Below are 17,276 nucleotides of genomic sequence, written 5' to 3' on the forward strand. Positions count from 1 at the left end.
ACTCCACTATAGGACTCCACTATAGGACTTCACTATAGGACTTCACTATAGGACTTCACTGTAGGACTCCACTGTAGGACTTCATCATAGGACTCCACTATAGGACTCCACTATAGGACTCCACTATAGGACTCCACTATAGGACTCCACTATAGGACTCCACTATAGGACTCCACTATAGGACTTCACTATAGGACTTCACTATAGGACTTCACTATAGGACTTCACTATAGGACTTCACTATAAGACTTCACTGTATGACTCCACTATAGGACTCCACTATAGGACTCCACTATAGGACTCCACTATAGGACTGCATCACTCTAGGACTCCACTATAGGACTTCACTATAGGACTCCACTATAGGACTCCACTATAGGACTCCACTATAGGACTTCACTATAGGACTCCACTATAGGACTCCACTATAGGACTCCACTATAGGACTCCACTATAGGACTTCACTATAGGACTCCACTATAGGACTCCACTATAGGACTCCACTATAGGACTGCATCACTCTAGGACTCCACTATAGGACTTCACTATAGGACTCCACTATAGGACTCCACTATAGGACTCCACTATAGGACTCCACTATAGGACTTCACTATAGGACTCCACTATAGGACTCCACTCTAGGACTCCACTATAGGACTCCACTATAGGACTTCACTATAGGACTCCACTATAGGACTTCACTATAGGACTTCACTATAGGACTCCACTATAGGACTCCACTATAGGACTCCACTATAGGACTCCACTATAGGACTTCACTATAGGACTCCACTATAGGACTCCACTATAGGACTTCACTATAGGACTGCATCACTCTAGGACTCCACTATAGGACTCCACTCTAGGACTCCACTATAGGACTCCACTATAGGACTCCACTATAGGACTCCACTATAGGACTCCACTATAGGACTCCACTCTAGGACTTCACTGTAGGACTCCACTATAGGACTTCACTATAGGACTTCACTATAGGACTTCACTGTAGGACTTCACTATAGGACTTCACTATAGGACTCCACTATAGGACTTCACTATAGAACTTCACTATGGGACTTCACTATGATGCCTATTATATAATAAGTAAATGGAGTCACTATATAGAATTAGAAAGTGCTGTTCATTTGAACATCTTGGCCATGTTCTGTTATAATCTCCACCCGGCACAGCCAGAAGAGGACCGGCCACCCCTCAGAGCCTGGTTCCTCTCTAGGTTTCTTCCTAGGTTCTGGCCTTTCTAGGGAGTTTTTCCTAGCCACCCTGCTTCTACACCTGCATTGCTTGCTGTTTGGGGTTTTAGGCTGGGTTTCTGTACAGCACTTTGTGACATCAGCTGACGTAAGAAGGGTTTTATAAATACATTTGATTGATTGACTCATCTCATGGCAATTACTTTAATCTGGAAGCATAGTAAACTAAACACATTTATTCAGAGTTACAAGACCATTAGTGATGAGTGGGTAAAAAACAACAGCATGTCAACAACAACAACAACAAGGTTCAGCTGTTTTGATTACCAGGCAACGTGACATTTAATTAATAATAAGAGCTCTGTTCCGTCTGTACAGCTGAGGCCTTTCTGATTCCCACGATAGTCATTTAAAGGTGGTTTCTGATTGAGCCGACCTAAGCAGCATTTACTGTGACTGCAGTCTGAATGCAGTATGAATGCAGTATGAATGCAGTCTGAATGCAGTATGAATGCAGTATGAATGCAGTATGAATGCAGTCTGAATGCAGTATGAATGCAGTATGAATGCAGTCTGAATGCAGTCTGAATGCAGTATGAATGCAGTCTGAATGCAGTCTGAATGCAGTCTGAATGCAGTCTGAATGCAGTATGAATATAGTCTGAATGTAGTCTGAATGCAGTCTGAATGCAGTATGAATGTAGTCTGAATGCAGTCTGAATGCAGTCTGAATGCAGTCTGAATGCAGTCTGAATGCAGTATGAATGCAGTATGAATGCAGTATGAATGCAGTATGAATGCAGTATGAATGCAGTATGAATGCAGTCTGAATGCAGTATGAATGCAGTCTGAGTGCAGTATGAATGCAGTCTGAATGCAGTATGAATGCAGTCTGAATGCAGTATGAATGCAGTCTGAATGCAGTATGAATGCAGTCTGAATGCAGTCTGAATGCAGTATGAATGTAGTCTGAGTGCAACCTGAATGTAGTCTGAGTGCAACCTGAATGCAGTCTGAATGCAGTATGAATGCAGTATGAATGCAGTATGAATGCAGTATGAATGCAGTATGAATGCAGTATGAATGCAGTATGAATGCAGTATGAATGCAGTATGAATGCAGTATGAATGCAGTATGAATACAGTCTGAATGCAGTATGAATGTAGTATGAATGCAGTATGAATGCAGTCTGAATGCAGTATGAATGTAGTCTGAGTGCAACCTGAATGCAGTCTGAATGCAGTATGAATGCAGTCTGAATGCATGACCTTTATGAGTTCTGAAGACTTTATGCTTTATGTGCTTATTTAAATTACATACTGTAAAAGCTTTAAAATTCACAAAAAGTGACATTAGCTGATGAACATTATCTCATAGAACAAAACCTATAAGATTTTCTAAGCCTGTGTTTACCACAGACTATATTTCGGCTTTTATCCAAAAACTCTACAAAAACTCTATTCCCTATAGGCTTTGGCCAACGAGCCATGAAGGAGTTAGCGCCAATAAAATGAAACATTCACTATTTCTCTCTATCGAGCCCTAAGCCACTCTGGTGTCCCCATCAGCAAGAGACATTTCTAGATAATCCTTTATATGTTGCCTTGGGAGCTACTTGATCATGTTGTCGTTCTGTTTCAAAAGACCCAGCCTGTTGTCTCATAGCATATAAATCACCTAGTTCACGGCAGTGTTGGGTTCGAGACCACCTATAGTGAAACCGATTCAAGACCAAGACTGGAACAAATCGAATCGATTCAAGACATCGACAAGGAGGGGGACGAGGGGTTCGAGACAGAGTCAAGACTTCTTAGCCCAGAAAATCTCATGTGTTATTACATACAGCCGCGAAGATCTATGGGATATTACAGCGATGTAAACTTACCAACATTACGACCAGGAATACGTCTTTCCTGAAGCAGATCCTTTGTTCGGACCTCCACCCTGGACATGGGATCTTATCCCAGAGGCCGACCCAAAACAACGTGGTCGCCGCAGGAGAGGCAGGCGGAGCGGCCTACTGGTCAGTCTCAGATGGCGAGCACACCATCCACCGCTCCCGAGCATATTACTCGCCAATGTCCAATCTCTAGGTAACAAGGTGGACGAAATTAGGGCACGAGTTGCCTTCCAGAGAGACATCCGAGATTGTAACATTCTCTGTTTCGCGGAAACATGGCTCACTTGGGATATGTTGTCAGAGTCGGTACAGCCACCCGGTTTCTTCATGCATAGCGCCGACAGACACAAACATCTCTGGTAAGAAGAAGGATTGGGATGTATGCCTTATGATTAATGACTCATGGTGTAATCACAACAACATACAGGAACTCAAGTCCTTTTGTTCACTTAACCTAGGATTCCTTACAATCAAATGCCGACCTCATTATCTTCCAAGAGAATTCTCTTTGATTATAGTCACAGCCGTGTATATTCCCCCCAAGCAGATACCTCATCGGCCCTGAAAGTGTCCCGCCCTGATCTGTTTCACCTGTCCTTGTGATTGCCTCCTCCCCCTCCAAGTGTCGCTTATTTTCTCTGGTGTATTTATCCCTGTGTTTCCTGTCTCTCTGTGCCAGTTCGTCTTGTATGTTCAAGTCAATCAGTGTTTTCTCCCCCTGCTCCTGCTTTTCTATTCTCTTTTACTAGTCCTCCCAGTTTTGACCTTTGCCTGTTTTTCTGGACTCCATTCCAGCCTGCCTGTGCATTCTGCCTGCCCTGACCTCGACCCTGCCTGCAATTCTGTACCTCTGGAACTCTGAACTGGTTTCGACCTTTTGCCTGTCCATAACCATTCTCTTGCCTGCCCCTTTTAGATAGTTAATAAACATCTTGGACTCTAGCCATCTGCATCCTGTGTCTGCATCTGGGTCTCACCTTGTGCCTTTATAGAAAGAACTTCACTCTATGTAAACTGGAAACCAGACATCCTGAGGCTGCATTTATTGTAGCTGGGGATTTTAACAAAGCTAACCTGAGAACAAGACTTCCTACATTCTATCAGCATATTGAATGCGCAACACGAACTGGTAGCATTCTGGATCATTGCTACTCCAACTTCTGCGATGCTTACAAAGCCCTCCCCCGCCCTGCCTTCGGCAAATCTGACCATGACTCCATTTTGTTGCTCCCAGCCTATAGACAGAAACTAAAACGGGAAATGCCCGTACTCAGGTCTATACACCGCAGGTCTGACCAATCGGATTCTCTGCTTCAAGATTGCTTCGATCACGTGGACTGGGATATGTTCCGGATAGCCTCAGACAATAACATTGATGTGTACGCTGACTCAGTGAGCGAGTTTATTAGGAAGTGCATCGGAGATGTCGTATCCACTGTGATTATTAAAACCTTTCCTAACCAGAAACTGTGGATTTATGGCAGCGTTCGCGCAAAACTGAAAGCGTGAACCACCAATTTAAATCATGGCAAGGCAACTGGAAACATGACCGAATACAAACAGTGCAGCTATTCCCTCCGCAAGGCAATCAAACCAGCAAAGCGTCAGTATAGAGACAAAGTAGAGTTGCAATTCAACAGCTCAAACAAAAGATGTATGTGACAGGGTCTACAGTAAATCACGGATTACAAAAAGAAAACCAGCCCCGTTGCAGACACCGACATCTTGCTCCCAGACAAATTAAACAGCTTCTTTGCTCGCTTTGAGGACAATACAGTGCCACTGACACGGCCCGCTACCAAAGCCTATGGGCTCTCCTTCTCCGTGGCCAACGTGAGTAAAACATTTAAACGTGTTAACCCTCGCAAGGCTGCCGGCACAGACTACATCCCTAGCCGCATCCTCAGAGCATGCACAGACCAGCTGGCTGGTGTGTTTACGGACTTATTCAATCAATCCCTATCCCAGTCTGCTGTCCCCACATGCTTCAAGATGGCCACCATTGTTCCTGTTGCCAAGAAAGCTAAGGTAACGGAACTAAATGACTATCGCCCCATTGCACTCACTTCTGTCATCATGAAGTGCTTTGAGAGAATAGTCAAGGTGCATATCACCTCCACCCTACCTGATACACTAGACCCACTCCAATTTGATTACCACCCCAATAGGTCCACTGATGATGCAATCGCCATCACACTGCCCTATCCCATCTGGACAAGAGGAATACCTATGTAAGAATGTGATTCATTGACAGCTCAGCATTTAACACCATAGTACCCTCCAAACTCATTATTAAGCTTGAGAACCTGGGTCTCGAAATCGCCCCGTGCAACTGGGTCCTGGACTTTCTGACGGGCCACCCCCAGGTGGTGAGGGTAGGAAACAACATCTCCAGTACGCTGATCCTCAACACTGGGGCCCCAAAAGGGTGCATTCTCAGCCCTCTCCTGTACTCCCTGTTCACCAATGACTGCGTGGCCGTGCACGTTTCCAACAGAATCATAAAGTTTGCGGACGACACTACAGTGGTAGGCTTGATTAGCAACAACGACGAGACGGCCTACAGGGAGGAGGTGAGGGCCCTCGGAGTGTGGTATCAGGAAAATAACCTCTCACTCAATGTCAACATAACAAAGGAGATTATCTTTTACTTCAGGAAACAGCAGAGGGAGCAGCCCCCCATCCATCCAGGATATTTAGTCTGGCGAAGCGGTTTTGTGCGCTGACTGGTCTCGTCTGCTAAACTCAGGAAGGAATTACAAGTCCTCATTGTCCGAGACCGAGTCAAGACCAAGTAAAAATGTATCCTACACTAAGACAAGACTGAGACACTCAATATGTGGTCTTGAGACCGGACTCGAGACCTGCAGTGCCTTAAGAAAGTAGTCATACCCCTTGACTTATTCCACATTTTGTTTCAGCCTTCATAACCTGTTGAGGATAGAGGGCGCTATTTACACTTTGGGGGAAAATCGTGCCCAATTTAAACGGCCTCGTACTCTATTCTTGCTCGTACAATATGCATATTATTATTACTATTGGATAAAAAACACGCTCTAGTTTCTAAAACCGTTTGAATTATATCTGTGAGTAAAACAGAACTCATTTTGCAGCAAACTTCCTGACAGGAAGTGGAAAATCTGAAATCGGTGCTCTGCTCTAGGGCCTGCCTATAAATGTGCTTGATATTTATTAGTATACATGCACTTCATACGCCTTCCACTAGATGTCAACAGGCAGTGAGAGAAGAAATGGAGTGTATAACATGATCTGAGGTCGAATAAAAGCTCTTGGCATGACGTGACCCCAATTTCCTGTTTTCTGGAACGCGCGAGAAGTGACCTGGTATTGCCTTCTGTAAAGCTGTCGTTATAGACGACTAATATCTCCGGCTTTGATTTTATTTGATACATGTGACAATATCATCGTAAAGTATGTTTTTTCAATATAGTTTTATTAGATTATTGACATTTCGGGACGTTAGGCGTGTTGCTTTGTCTGCGTATGTTCATGAAGGAGAGCTTCGCGCCACTTTGCTAGCTTTCCGTGCTAATTGACTGGAGAAGAGGACATTCTAAATCCAAACAACGATTGTTCTGGACAAAGGACCCCTTGTACAACATTCTGATGGAAGATCATCAAAAGTAGGACCCATTTTATGATGCTATTTCATATATCTGTCGAACATGTGAACTAGTAGTTTGCGCCCAGATTTTGGGCACGCTCTCGCCATAACGTAAACTGCATGTCGTAATGAAGTTATTTTTAGAATTCTAACACGGCGATTGCATTAAGAACTAGTGTATCTATCATTTCCTATACAACATGTATTTTTTAGTAATGTTTATGAATAGTTATTTGGTCAGAATATGTGAGTGTCAGAAAAATATCCAGACGTTGTGGGAAAAAGATGCTACGTTAGCACAATGTATAACCACTGATTTCAGCTCTAAATATGCACATTTTCGAACAAAACATAAGTGTATGTATAACCTGATGTTATAGGACTGTCATCTGATGAAGCTTATCAAGGTTAGTCAAAAATTATATATCTTTTGCTGGTTTGTTACGATCGCTAACTTTTGCTGCTGGTAAATGGCTTGTGTTTCTGGCTATTGTGGTAAGCTAATATAATGCTATATTGTGTTTTCGCTGTAAAACACTTAAGAAATCGTAAATATTGGCTGGAATCACAAGATGCCTGTCTTTCATTTGCTGTACACCATTTATTTTTCAGAAATGTTTTATGATGAGTATTTAGGTATTTCACGTTGGTGTCTGTAATTACTCTGGCTGCTTCGGTGCTATTTCTGACGGTAGCTGTGATGGTAGCTGCAATTTAAAACTGATTTATACCTCAAATATGCACATTTTTCGAACAAAACATAGATTTATTGTATAACATGTTATAAGACTGTCATCTGATGAAGTTGTTTCTTGGTTAGTTTGGTTGGTTCTTGGTTAGTTAGGTTGGCTTTGTGCATGCTACCTGTGCTGTGAAAAATGTCTGTCCTTTTTTGTATTTGGTGGTGAGCTAACATAAATATATGTGGTGTTTTCGCTGTAAAACATTTTAAAAATCGGACATGTTGACTGGATTCACAAGATGTGTATCTTTCATTTGCTGTATTGGACTTGTTAATGTGTGAAAGTTAAATATTTCTCAAAAATATTTTTTGAATTTCGCGCTCTGCCTTTTCAGTGGAATGTGGGAGGAGTTCCGCTAGCGGAACGCTGGGGCTAGACAGGGATTGCATAGATATTTTTCTCTCACCCATCTACACACAATACCCCATAATAACATCACAATACCCCATAATTACATCACAATACCCCATAATAACATCACAATACCCCATAATAACATCACCATACCCCATAATAACATCACAATACCCCATAATAACATCACAATACCCCATAATAACATCACCATACCCCATAATGACATCACAATACCCCATAATGACATCACAATACCCCATAATGACATCACAATACCCATAATAACATCACAATATCCCATAATAACATCACAATACCCCATAATAACATCACAATACCCCATAATGACATCACAATACCCCATAATGACATCACAATACCCCATAATAACATCGCAATACCCCATAATGACATCACAATACCCCATAATAACATCACAATACCCCACAATGACATCACAATACCCCATAATAACAAAGTGAAAACATGGTTAGACATTTTTGCACATTTTATGAAAATGAAATACAGAAATATGTAATATACATGTATTTTACAAGTACATTTAATAAGTATTCACACCCCTGAGTCAACACATGTTAGAATCACCTTTGGCCTCAATTACAGCTGTGAGTAATTCTGGGTAAGTCTCTAATAACTTTATACACCTGGATTGTACAATATTTGCACATTATTCTTTTAAAATTGTTAAAGCTCTGTCAAGTTGGTTGTTGATCATCGCTAGACAACCATTTTCATGTCTTGCCATAGATGTTCAAGCAGATTTCAGTCAAAACGTCCCACTCAGGAACATTCACCTTCTTCTTGGTAAGCAACTCGTGTAGATTTGGACTTGTGTTTAAAGTTTTTGTCCTGCTGAAAGGTAAAATTCATCTCCCAGTGTCTGGTGGAAAGCAGACTGAACCAGGTTTTCCTCTAGGATTATGCCTGTGCAAAATCCAGTCCTTGTCCATTTTTTGCAGCATTACTTTAGTGCCTTATTGCAAACAGGATGCATGTTGTGGAATAGTTGTACTCTGTAAAGGCTTCCTTCTTATCACTCTGTCAATTAGGTTAGTATTATGGAGTAACTACAATGTTGTTGATCCATCCTCATGTATCTCCTATCACAGCCATCAAACTCTAACTGTTGGTCTCATGGTGAAATCCCTGAGTCGGTTTCCTTCCTCTCTGGCAAATATCTTTGTAGTGACTTGGAAAACCTCCCTGGTCTCTGTGGTTGACTCTGTGTTTAAAATTCACTGCTTGACTGAGGGACCTTACAGATAACTGTATATATTTATGAAGGCTTGCCATAACAAAGGGGTTGAATACTGATTGATTTAAGACATTTCAGCTTTTCATTTTTAATTAATTTGTAAACATTTCACAAAACATAATTCCACTTTGACATTATGGGGTATTGTGTGTAGGCCAGTGACAAACAAATCTCAATTTAACCAATTTACAAATTCAGGCTGTAACACAATAAAATGTGGGGGGGAAAAATCCAGGTGTGAATACTTGGAAGGCTCTGTACAACACTGTCCACCGGTCCATCCATGAAACATGGAATGTGTCCTGTTTAATAAGGCAGCAGTCTTTTCCTCTCTGTATTCTCTCTTTGTGTTTGGGTTTTTCATTCTCCTCTGGGATTGGTCAGAGGGGGGAAAAAATCGGAGGGACCTCATTGGACTGGCTGTAGCGCCATGGTAACAGGCTTACGCACGTGCACACGCGAGTACACATTCATATATACACACACACTACATGCATACACACACAGAAACACTTTAAAGACTTTATATGAATCCACCAATCAAATTTACGCATGTTACAGACACACACACACACACACACACACAGAGGTTTCTGTGAACACAGCCGGCTAGTCCTATTTGTAGAAAGGCATTAAAAAGGATGCATTGGTTACTGCACCGATCAGAGACAACTCACGTCATTACAGACTAAACAGGTCTATATCACTACAGACTAAACAGGTCTATGTCACTACAGACTGAACAGGTCTATATCACTACAGACTGAACAGGTCTATGTCATTACAGACTGAACAGGTCTATATCACTACAGACTGAACAGGTATATTTCATTACAGACTGAACAGGTCTATATCACTACAGACTAAACAGGTCTATATCACTACAGACTAAACAGGTCTATGTCACTACAGACTGAACAGGTCTATATCATTACAGACTGAACAGGTCTATGTCATTACAGACTGAACAGGTCTATATCATTACAGACTGAACAGGTCTATATAATTACAGACTGAATAGGTCTATATCACTACAGAATGAACAGGTCTATATCACTACAGACTAAACAGGTCTATATCATTACAGACTGAACAGGTATATTTCATTACAGACTGAACAGGTCTATGTCATTACAGACTGAACAGGTCTATATCACTACAGAATGAACAGGTCTATTTCACTACAGACTGAACAGGTCTATATAATTACAGACTGAATAGGTCTATATCACTACAGACTGAACAGGTCTATATCACTACAGAATGAACAGGTCTATTTCACTACAGACTGAACAGGTCTATATAATTACAGACTGAATAGGTCTATATCACTACAGACTGAACAGGTCTATATCATTACAGACTGAACAGGTCTATATCACTACAGACTGAACAGGTATATTTCATTACAGACTGAACAGGTCTATGTCATTACAGACTGAACAGGTCTATATCACTACAGACTAAACAGGTCTATATCATTACAGACTGAACAGGTCTATGTCATTACAGACTGAACAGGTCTATATCACTACAGACTGAACAGGTCTATATCATTACAGACTGAATAGGTCTATTTCATTACAGACTGAACAAGTCTATATCATTACAGACTGAACAGGTCTATATCATTACAGACTGAATAGGTCTATATCATTACAGACTGAACAGGTCTATATCATTACAGACTGAACAGGTCTATATCACTACAGACTGAACAGGTCTATATCACTACAGACTGAACAGGTCTATATCACTACAGACTAAACAGGTCTATATCACTACAGACTGAACAGGTCTATATCACTACAGACTGAACAGGTCTATATCATTACAGACTGAACAGGTCTATTTCATTAGACTGAACAGGTCTATATCACTACAGACTGAACAGGTCTATATCACTACAGACTGAACAGGTTAATATCATTACAGACTGAACAGGTCTATATCACTACAGACTGAACAGGTCTATTTCATTAGACTGAACAGGTCTATATCATTACAGACTGAACAGGTCTATATCATCACAGACTGAACAGGTCTATATCACTACAGACTGAACAGGTTCATATCTACGAGCAAATGATCGAACATGTCCTTGATTTGCCACAAAGAGAAAAAATACCATTCATTTGCAAGTCCCTAGGCAACCAATCAGTCATTGTTCCACCTAGCCTACTAAGTTGTGATTTGCCACAAAGGAGCATTTATGGAAACGGAAAGCTGATCTCCTGGTGACTCTTACCCAGCGATAACGATCACTTCTGGGACACACAGAGGGTGTTTTGCCCATGGCGAGGTGGAGGTAGGTCTGCCTTATGCATACCAGAGTTATCCTCCCACTCTCTCTCCATAAATATTCCTCTGCCTAGGGTAGGGGATAGGGTTAGATATACCTCTGTATATAGGGGATAGGGTTAGATATACCTCTGTATATAGGGGATAGGGTTAGATATACCTCTGTATATAGGGGATAGGGTTAGATATACCTCTGTATATAGGGGATAGGGTTAGATATACCTCTGTATATAGGGGATAGAGTTAGATATACCTCTGTATATAGGGGATAGAGTTAGATATACCTCTGTATATAGGGGATAGAGTTAGATATACCTCTGTATATAGGGGATAGGGTTAGATATACCTCTGTATATAGGGGATAGAGTTAGATATACCGCTGTATATAGGGGATAGGGTTAGCTATACCTCTGTATATAGGGGATAGGGTTAGATATACCTCTGTATATAGGGGATAGGGTTAGATATACCTCTGTATATAGGGGATAGGGTTAGATATACCTCTGTATATAGGGGATAGGGTTAGATATACCTCTGTATATAGGGGATAGGGTTAGATATACCTCTGTATATAGGGGATAGGGTTAGATATACCTCTGTATATAGGGGATATGGTTAGATATACCTCGGTATATAGGGGATAGGGTTAGATATACCTCTGTATATAGGGGATAGGGTTAGATATACCTCTGTATATAGGGGATAGGGTTAGATATACCTCTGTATATAGGGGATAGGGTTAGATATACCTCTGTATATAGGGGATAGGGTTAGGGTCAGGAAGTGTTCATACCCATTGACTTATTCCACATGTTGTTGTGTTACAGCCTGAATTCATTGATTGCCCTGTTGGAGGGTAAATATTCCCCCCTGTCTGAGGTCATTTTCACTCTGAAGCAGGTTCTCCTCAACAGACGTCTAAAAAACATGTTTTCACTTTGTCATTACGGGGTATTGTGTTTAGATGGGTGAGAATTTGTTTTATATAATTCATTTTTGAATTCAGGCTGTAACACAACAAAATGTTGAATACATCAAAGGATATGAATAATTTTTGAAGGCAGTGTACCTCTTCCTATAGGGGATAGGGGGCAGTGTACCTCTTCCTATAGGGGATAGGGGATAGGGGATAGGGGGCAGTGTACCTCTTCCTATAGGGGATAGGGGATAGGGGATAGGGGATAGGGGGCAGTGTACCTCTTCCTATAGGGGATAGGGGATAGGGGGCAGTGTACCTCTTCCTATAGGGGATAGGGGATAGGGGATAGGAGGCAGTGTACCTCTTCCTATAGGGGATAGGGGATAGGGGATAGGGGATAGGGGGCAGTGTACCTCTTCCTATAGGGGATAGGGGATAGGGGGCAGTGTACCTCTTCCTATAGGGGATAGGGGATAGGGGATAGGGGGCAGTGTACCTCTTCCTATAGGGGATAGGGGATAGGGGATAGGGGGCAGTGTACCTCTTCCTATAGGGGATAGGGGATAGGGGGCAGTGTACCTCTTCCTATAGGGGATAGGGGATAGGGGATAGGGGGCAGTGTACCTCTTCCTATAGGGGATAGGGGATAGGGGATAGGGGGCAGTGTACCTCTTCCTATAGGGGATAGGGGATAGGGGATAGGGGATAGGGGGCAGTGTACCTCTTCCTATAGGGGATAGGGGATAGGGGGCAGTGTACCTCTTCCTATAGGGGATAGGGGATAGGGGGCAGTGTACCTCTTCCTATAGGGGATAGGGGATAGGGGGCAGTGTACCTCTTCCTATAGGGGATAGGGGATAGGGGATAGGGGGCAGTGTACCTCTTCCTATAGGGGATAGGGGATAGGGGGCAGTGTACCTCTTCCTATAGGGGATAGGGGATAGGGGATAGGGGGCAGTGTACCTCTTCCTATAGGGGATAGGGGATAGGGGATAGGGGATAGGGGGCAGTGTACCTCTTCCTATAGGGGATAGGGGATAGGGGATAGGGGATAGGGGGCAGTGTACCTCTTCCTATAGGGGATAGGGGATAGGGGGCAGTGTACCTCTTCCTATAGGGGATAGGGGATAGGGGATAGGGGATAGGGGGCAGTGTACCTCTTCCTATAGGGGATAGGGGATAGGGGATAGGGGGCAGTGTACCTCTTCCTATAGGGGATAGGGGATAGGGGATAGGGATAGGGGCAGTGTACCTCTTCCTATAGGGGATAGGGGATAGGGGATAGGGGGCAGTGTACCTCTTCCTATAGGGGATAGGGGATAGGGGATAGGGGGCAGTGTACCTCTTCCTATAGGGGATAGGGGATAGGGGATAGGGGGCAGTGTACCTCTTCCTATAGGGGATAGGGGATAGGGGATAGGGGGCAGTGTACCTCTTCCTATAGGGGATAGGGGATAGGGGATAGGGGGCAGTGTACCTCTTCCTATAGGGGATAGGGGATAGGGGGCAGTGTACCTCTTCCTATAGGGGATAGGGGATAAGGGATAGGGGGCAGTGTACCTCTTCCTATAGGGGATAGGGGATAGGGGGCAGTGTACCTCTTCCTATAGGGGATAGGGGATAGGGGATAGGGGATAGGGGGCAGTGTACCTCTTCCTATAGGGGATAGGGGATAGGGGGCAGTGTACCTCTTCCTATAGGGGATAGGGGATAGGGGATAGGGGGCAGTGTACCTCTTCCTATAGGGGATAGGGGGCAGTGTACCTCTTCCTATAGGGGATAGGGGGCAGTGTACCTCTTCCTATAGGGGATAGGGGATAGGGGATAGGGGGCAGTGTACCTCTTCCTATAGGGGATAGGGGATAGGGGATAGGGGGCAGTGTACCTCTTCATATAGGGGATAGGGGATAGGGGGCAGTGTACCTCTTCCTATAGGGGATAGGGGATAGGGGGCAGTGTACCTCTTCCTATAGGGGATAGGGGATAGGGGGCAGTGTACCTCTTCCTATAGGGGATAGGGGATAGGGGGCAGTGTACCTCTTCCTATAGGGGATAGGGGATAGGGGGCAGTGTACCTCTTCCTATAGGGGATAGGGGATAGGGGGCAGTGTACCTCTTCCTATAGGGGATAGGGGATAGGGGATAGGGGGCAGTGTACCTCTTCCTATAGGGGATAGGGGATAGGGGGCAGGGGGTTGGGGATAGGGGATAGGGGATAGGGGGCAGTGGATAGTAGGGTATGGGGTAGGGGGTTGGGGATAGGGGAAATGGGGTAGAGGATAGGGCTCCCGAGTGGGGAAAAAAATAGTGGATCGGGGATAGGGGGTAGGGAATGGGGGTAGGTGATATGGGACGGGGGTAGGGGATAAGGGGATTAGGGGATAGGGGTATGGGATAGGGGATAGGGGAAAGGGGATAGGGGTAGGGGTTGGGGTAGGGGGTAAGGGGATAGGGGTAGGGGTTGGGGTAGGGGGTAAGGGGTAGGGGGTAAGGGGTGGGGGATAGGGGTAGGGGATGGGGGATAGGGGTAGGGGATAGGGGATAGGGGTAGGGGATAGGGGGTTGGGGATATGGGTAGGGATGGGGTAAGGGTGGGGGATAGGGGATAGGGGTAGGGGATAGGCATAGGAGTAGGGTATAGTGGGTAGGGGATAGGGGGTAGAGAATGGGGGTAGGGGATATGGGATAGGGAATGGGGAAGGGGTAGGGGATAGGGGATAGGGGATAGGGAATGGGGTAGGGGTAGGGGATAGGGGATAGGGAATGGGGTAGGGATAGGGGATAGGGGTAGGGAATGGGGTAGGGATAGGGGATAGGGGTAGGGAATGGGGGTAGGGATAGGGGATAGGGGTAGGGAATGGGGTAGGGATAGGGGATAGGGGTAGGGAATGGGGGTAGGGATAGGGGATAGGGGTAGGGAATGGGGGTAGGGTATAGTGGGTAGGGGATAGGGGGTAGAAAATGCAGGTAGGGGATAGGGGATAGGGAATGGGGTTTGGATAGGGGATAGGGGTAGGGAATGGGGGTAGGGGGTAGGGGGATAATCTGGTATTCTGGGTCCATCTAGTAGTAGGGAAGACACTCAGGTCACATGTATCCTTCACATGTTCCGTTATATGTTCCTTCACAGGCTCCTTCATATGTTCCTTCATACGGTCCTTCACATCTTCCTTCATATGGTCCTTCACATCTTCCTTCACGTGTTCCTTCATACGGTCCTTCACATCTTCCTTCACGTGTTCCTTCATACGGTCCTTCACATGTTCCTTCACAGGCTCCTTCATATGTTCCTTCATACGGTCCTTCACATGTTCCTTCACGTGTTCCTTCATACGGTCCTTCACATGTTCCTTCACAGGTTCCTTCACATCACTTCACTGGAGCTTTACAACCAAACCTGACTAGATGAGGAAGTGATTAAAGGTAAATGAAAGGTTCATTGATTTGTCCCTGGATTGAGCAAAACACACACATATTGCTTCATTTATATGTCAACACATCAATAGTTCCCTCATATACGGCATATAAGCAACAACTTTTGTTTTAAAGATCAAGGTGACCAACAGCTACTCAAGACCCCTCAGGTCTAGACACAAGGGGACAAGTTTGCAGTCACACTTCAGTTTTCACTTTCTTTTTAAGCGTCCGTGCCAAGGGCTATTCTCGTTTACGGACTTTTGGCTTTTTATCTTCCTCAAGCCGCCAGTCTTTAACATTCACAGCCTCGTGCTGTCAAGGAGATGAGTGTTGAACACAGTGAGAGGAAGTCAGCAACAAGAGCCCAGTCTGATAAACTCACTATCCCCACAGAGATATGATTGCCCTTTCATCTGCCAATGCAAAAACCCTACACAGTGTGTCAGTGCTTTGAGTTAGCTGCTCTGCTCTGCTCGCTGAATAAACCATGGAAGATTCTAGCTGCATGGACACTTTTTCTGTTAGCCGCCTAGAATCAAACACCCCCACTAGCACTAAACTGCCCTGGGCTATTATATATATGTATGTAACCTTTATTGTCACAAACATGGGAGAAGTGGCAATGCTGAGGACAGCAGTTGTGTGACTGGAATTAGAAACAGAATTCACCTGTGTACTACTATGAAGGCTAAAGGTACATCCTCGTGGGTTTGTGGCTGGTTAGCGATTGGCTGTATGATCTGGGGGGAAATGTTTGCCAGAACATTCTGTACTAGTCAATGGAACACAGAAGCATCTCTTTTTGAGACAGAGAGAGATAGTAGATAAACAGAGACAGAGGAATGGGATTATAAAAAATATATGTTTATAAATCACATTCCTGTGTCTCTGTTTTACCTACTGTCTCTCTGTGTCTCATGGAGAGATGCTTCAGGACACTGAACTGATGTTACTTACTGACTGGTTGAAACATCGTTTGAGAAATGGATGATGTAATTCATGGCAATCTTAAGAGCATACAATTGTTTGGAAGAGGAGTGGTGTAAGGTTCATCGGAAGACTTTTCTACAGAAAGTACTTTTGAGGTTTATACAGAATGACTGTTCTGGGGAAGTCAATAAATGAAACAGAAGGATATAGGGGAGACATAGCAGTCCAACTCAGTCTTAGTTCTTCCACAAGTAGCTACCCCCCCTAAAAACGTGTTAAATTGCAAAATGGCTGCCATGCATACCCATCAATCATGTTGTGCCATGACAAAATAGGTTCCTAACATCAAGGGTATTTCCAGGTTCAATAAAGAGCAGTTAGTTTGGCTGAGTTGACCCAATCCGTGTAAATCACTTTGAAAGCTAAGCTAGAGAACATATAGTACCAGTCAAAAGTTTGGACACACCTACTCATTCAAGGGTTTGTCTTTATTTTTACTATTTTCTACATTGTAGAATAATAGTGAAGGCATCAAAACTATGAAATAACACATATGGAATCATGTAGTAACCCAAAAAAATATTTAATACACTGCTC

The sequence above is a fragment of the Salvelinus namaycush genome, chromosome 7 (genome assembly GCF_016432855.1).
Source record: "Salvelinus namaycush isolate Seneca chromosome 7, SaNama_1.0, whole genome shotgun sequence".
NCBI classification, from domain to species: domain Eukaryota; kingdom Metazoa; phylum Chordata; class Actinopteri; order Salmoniformes; family Salmonidae; genus Salvelinus; species Salvelinus namaycush.